The 5,611-nt window shown below is 44.7% G+C and overlaps 1 long non-coding RNA gene across 1 annotated transcript; it reads left to right on the top strand.

The window, feature by feature from the left end:
* The first annotated feature begins 1,100 nt into the window (after positions 1 to 1,100).
* On the top strand, positions 1,101 to 2,921 carry LOC144892531 (uncharacterized). Its single transcript, XR_013623733.1, has 3 exons — positions 1,101 to 1,278; positions 2,218 to 2,440; positions 2,781 to 2,921. It is a non-coding gene; the product is annotated as an uncharacterized LOC144892531 (long non-coding RNA).
* Positions 2,922 to 5,611: the final 2,690 nt, after the last annotated feature.

Genomic DNA, 5,611 nt, shown 5'->3' on the forward strand with positions numbered 1-5,611 from the left:
AAGGGGCAAGGGTAGATTAGGTGACAGGGGGGGTGATGTACGATAGGGATGAGCTTTCTCCGCTCGCTCTCCATGCGCACCTCACCTCTGCATTGCCTTGTGTTGATGTGTACCCTTGCGCCCTTACCCATTGCTGACTCTGCTTTGTCTTCCTCCCCACCCATGGACCGTGCTCTCTTGGCACTGAGGGGAAGTGTGCGGGAGCCACATCTGTGTGCCCGAGCCGCCGCTGCCGGCTGCCTGGACCGATGCACCACTTCATGGACCGCACGACTTGCGGCCTAGCACCACCTTATGGACCGCACAACTTGCGGCCTAGCACCACCTAATGGACCCCACGTGTTGGGGCCTGGCCCCTCTGCTGGGACCGGCCATGATGGCCAGGGAAGAGTTGGCTTGCGGACCACGGTGAGGTGGCCCCTTTTGCCCTACAGGTGGACCACCCATAGTTGGGCCCTGTGGGCCATAAATAAAAATGGACGCGTTTTGTGCCTTTTATTATTGCAAATAGGCAGCAAGCCACCAAGAAGGACAACATCTGGAAGAAACATCGGCCAGCAGAGGGAGCAGACGAAAGAAGACCGTGGAACAGTTTTTTTTTTTATTGAAATGTATGACTGTGCACTGGATGGTGCTTGATGGTGCTTGCTATGGTGTTTTTGGTGCTTGCATGCTCGGGGATGCATTGCAATATCAATTCTGCATCCCCGGGCATGTGAAGGTGGTGTATCGGTGCAGTGCATGCTTTTCCTCTCTCACACAGGGTTCTTTTTGTTTCCCAAAAATGACAGGTCCTGGGTTTGCCATGTAAATACAAATAGTGGCTTGTAAATAATGCTCCCCACCGTAAATGTGTAGTTTGAGAATAATTCCGCAATTCGGTTATTCTGTGGGTGTGAATCTGTTAGGCAGGATGCAACGTGGCAGGGGGACATACTTAATTGTGTTTAAAATTGTCGCACTCAGGGTAAGGTTAATAGTAGAGGGTAGAGTCCCTGTATAAAGAGAGTTGCGCCATGCGCTGACCCGAGATTTCTGGTCACGTGATTTCGTGGCGCCATTTTGTGTCTAACTTCACTGTGTGTGAACGTCAGCTTGGTACGGGAATGTTGTTTATTGCCAAACAAAATGACTGGTTGTTCTGCTTTTGGTTGTTCAAACCAATCTGGGAAATATAAGATGTATAGATTTCCAAGTGATAAAGTCAGAAGACAAATTTGGGAAGCGAAAGTCAGACGAAAGAGCTGGAAAGCGATCGACTCCTCGAGACTCTGCCAGGTAGGCCCACGCCGCTTGATGATCGATGTTCAAAAGCAATTCTATCTGCTCGGTTTTTTTTTGGTTGTCTGTCCGTTGAAAACCCTTTTAAAGGGAAGTGATTTGTGTTTGTTTATAATCTTCAAGGAGCTGACCAAAAATGCATTTCCGTGGGAAGAACCCTGCTCAATTTTTTTCGGGTAGTCCTAGCGGACCGCATATTGTCATTGATTGATGAAATGTCCCGGTACAGTGACATTGCCTGGTCTGCGGTTGGGTAGTCTGCGGGCAATGTCACTGTACTTTTTCAGAGGGAATTAATTTTGATTTTATAGGGGTGGGAAACCCATGGTCCGTTTTGTTTTCAGTTGTCTGTCCGTCCATTCAAAACTTATTCCGAGGCAAGTTATTTTTTGGGTTTAAAATCTTTAGCCTAATCGGCAATCATAAAAGCAATTTTAGGGGGGGACCTGCTCAATTTTTTTGCGGGTTGTGCAGCCATCCATACGTCCAAAATTTGACGAGTTATTGTTTGCTTTGTACAGTGCTCATGCGTCTTGTGGCATATTTGCTCAAATATTTCCCACCCCGGGATTTATGGCCAAATTGTAGTGATGGAAGATTTTGCACATTGGACAATCCCTATATATTTAACCTGGTGACAGCTATCGTTCCCAAAACATACAATATTTCTAGGTGATTAATGCAGTAAAACAGGTGTATTTGTGTACCCACATTTAAAACTGGCTCAACTTTCAAAAGCTGTTATCCCTGTTTGATATCAATATACATGTGGTCGATAGAGCTAGCGATTTGTCTGGCCATCTTCCGGAAGATTGTCCATGTGATTTTCTGTTGTGGAAGTACTAGTACATGACAGCTCATTAAAATTAAACTGTGTTGTGTTAGAATAAAAATTTCAATAAATAAATACATCAAGGACACATTGTATGATTGCAGGAACATTTCGATGTGAATCAGTTTGAGAGGGGGCGAGCTGATGACAAAAAGAGGTTGAAGTGCTCTGCAGTTCCAACAATATTTAGCTACCGGAAACCCGTGAAGCTGCGCAACTCCCCCAAGAAGCGTGGACCGTCCAGAACTGAGAGACTACATCTACCAAACTTGTCCGACCACACCTACTCCACTCATGAACGTATTGACTCCTCAAATGAATCTCAATGTAAGCATTGTTTTATTTATTACAAAATCATGGCAGGACATGTTCAATCAATGACATATTTTAAACGATTACAAAATGACAGGCATGTGCTTGTCTATATTTGTATAGCTCTTTGAACTATAATTGTACGTTCAGATTATGATGACTATCTTCCTGTTGCCATTTTCTTTTTACATTATTCTAAATATTTTGCAAAATTAAATTGTAAAAAAATTGTGTTATATTTAACGTTAAGTATAAAATTATCTTTCCCGATTACAACATTTATCGACAGAATACTGAGCAATTGTACATACCAATTTTCCAGTTGGCCATTAATTGTATATGTGCTCTTTTGTAGCTGAGAGTGAACCTATGGACACTGATACACAAGAGGGCCAAGATACTAGTGATTCTATTGAAGAACGGCTGCTGAGATTGGAGGAGAAAAATAAAAAACCCACACTCCTTTCTAAAAGTTATTAAAATTCAGAGAACGACAGCATTGGTTTGTCTTACTTATAATGTTAGCTCTTATATGCAGTGTTGGCTTGTAATATGCATTGCCATACCACTTTTAATATCACCACATAGCTCTTTTTCACGGCAATAGCTGAGTTTTTGACAAAACAAATATCACCTGTATGTAATAATAAGACTAAATATGTGTAGTAAAAAAAGTTTTAGCAGGTTTAGAATATATCACCCCATATCGCGAATGTACATGTATATCTAATCCGACACACTTAGACACAAAATGGCGTCCAAATTTGAGTTGCCACAACTCTCTATATACAGGGACTCTAGTATAGGGGTATTACACCTGAGTGTCACATTAAGTTGAAGTTTTTTCGGCCCGGCACGTGCCTGGAGGAATGAGGGTGCTGTGTTAGGGTTTTGAGAACCCTGCACTTGTAAATTGTTGTAAATATATCCCTTTGTAAATAATTCTTTTTGTAAATACCTCCATTCATTGTAAAGGTCAGAGGTCGTCCCCTAGTTAGTCGACATTGCAACACGTAGCGAATCATAGGCCCTCTTCGTCGTTATTTCATTATTATGTGTTCCAGGTAAGGCTGTGTTTCCAATAGTTGACTCTACGTTGCATCAATCAAATAAGATAGGCCCCCTTCAACTTCCCCAATCGTCTCTTTAAAGTGCCAGTAAGGCGGCGTTCACCGCCGTTGCATTGGGCTGTTTCGTTGGCATCACACCGCCAAAATTCAAGAACGCACGAGGCCAAGAAAGGAGAAGGGGGGAGGAGCCGCCGGATCATGGGCGTGGCACCAACTCGTCATCAAAGGTGGAGTCAGAGAGTCCTTACCAACCAACCAGCGCTGAGGTGAGCCAACCGGTAGGCGTGCCCTCTTAGCCCGCGGCTCGATTTCGGGGAGGGCAATAAAAGGAGGTGTGAGGGACTGCTTACGGAGATGAGTGAGGGAGCACGAACCGAGATGCATGAGAGAGTAGGAGAGAGACGCGTAAGGAGGCTGATGACCGAGGAGGAAGAACCAGCGCTGACGACCGGGTTTTCGCCGCTGAACCCGATTCTGGAGCGAGGGCGTGCACGTGAGACACCAACAGCGTGCCGCGATCCCCGGGCCTCCCTGCCCGCCAGCTCTGTGGACCGTCTGCCCCTCTCATTCTGCCAGCCATTCCTGCCTGAAATTCCCATTTGTGTACGTGAGTTTGTGCTGTTTGTATTGTCCTGGGTATAAGTAAGACTGTTTAAGGATTTGCGCTGTGTCTTCTTCTTCTTCTGTATATTGCTTTCATTCCTTCTCTTTCTTTGGTTTTGTATAGTTAATTCATAAATACCTGTTCCGCCTTATTCTTTTGATTTCATTCTTGACCTTTATTCTTGATGCTTCAGTGATTTCCCAATTGAGTACCTGTGGCGCGATTTCGGCAGAATCGCTTATAATCGGGTTTAGTCCTTTGTTAACGGCCCGCGTCGCAGCTCGCTTCACTCGGCGCAATCCATCTATTACTCTGCGGCCCGGGCGGGAGTATTTCCTCGCGTACCGGAAGGCGCTGGTACTTAGGTCATAGGAAGAATTGGCCTACTACCCTATTCAGCGCTGACCGGGAGTGACGTCACCCCCAGGATCGGTCGGACGGCCAGCTTAACAAGACAAGGGGATTAACCCCCCCCCCCCCTTGCTAACGGGAGTGCCATCCCCCGGATCCGTAACAATATCATGCATGTTCTTATCCTTTCAATGACCTGATCTAACATGTTATAATATCATAGACGGTCTGATCCTTTCAATGGCCTGATCAACCATATTATAATATCATGCATGTGCTGATCCTTTAAATGACCTGATCAAACATGTTATAATATCATGCACATTCTGATCCTTTCAATGACCTGATCTAACATGTTATAATATCATGCACGTTATGATCCTTTCAATGACACAATCTAACATATTTTTATGTCATGCACTGTCTTATAATATCATGCTCTGTCTGATCCTTTTAATGACTTGATCTAACATGTTATAATATCATGCACGGTTTTTGAATGACCTGATCTAACATGTTATAATATCATGCATGTTCTGATCCTTTCAATGACCTGATCTAACATGTTATAATATTGTTACGGATCCCAGCGTCGGCCTTTCCCTTTAAGAAGGGGGGATTAATCCCCGCGCTAATGACTGACCGACGTGGTCCCGGGGGTATGACGTCACGCCCGGTCGGCGATGGGTAGGGTATTAGGCCCAACCGTCCTATGACCTAAATACCAGCGCCTCCCGGTACGCAAGGGAATACTCCCCGCTCACGGCCGCAGCGTAATGGATGATTTGCGCCGAGCGAAGCGAACTGCGGTGTGAGCCGTTTACCAAGACTAGACCCGATTTATATTCGTAACGTTGGCCAAATCGTGCCACAGGTGTGCAATGATGGAAACCTCTAAAGCGACGGAAAGAGCATGAAGAAGTAGAAGACAAAGTAGGGAATAACAGAGATTTATTATTATTTACACACAACTAAAGCAGAAAAGAAATGAAATATGATTTACAAAGCAATGGAAAGAGCAGGAGACACAGTGCAAATTATTAGCTTATCTATAAACAGTCTTACTTATAAACCCCAAGGACAAGACAAAAGACAAACTATGAGCACACTTACACGGGGGATGATGACAGGAATGGCAGGAGGTGGATGGCTGGAGGGAGA

The sequence above is a fragment of the Myxine glutinosa genome, chromosome 6, assembly GCF_964187855.1.
Source record: "Myxine glutinosa chromosome 6, kmMyxGlut1.1, whole genome shotgun sequence".
Classification (NCBI taxonomy): domain Eukaryota; kingdom Metazoa; phylum Chordata; class Myxini; order Myxiniformes; family Myxinidae; genus Myxine; species Myxine glutinosa.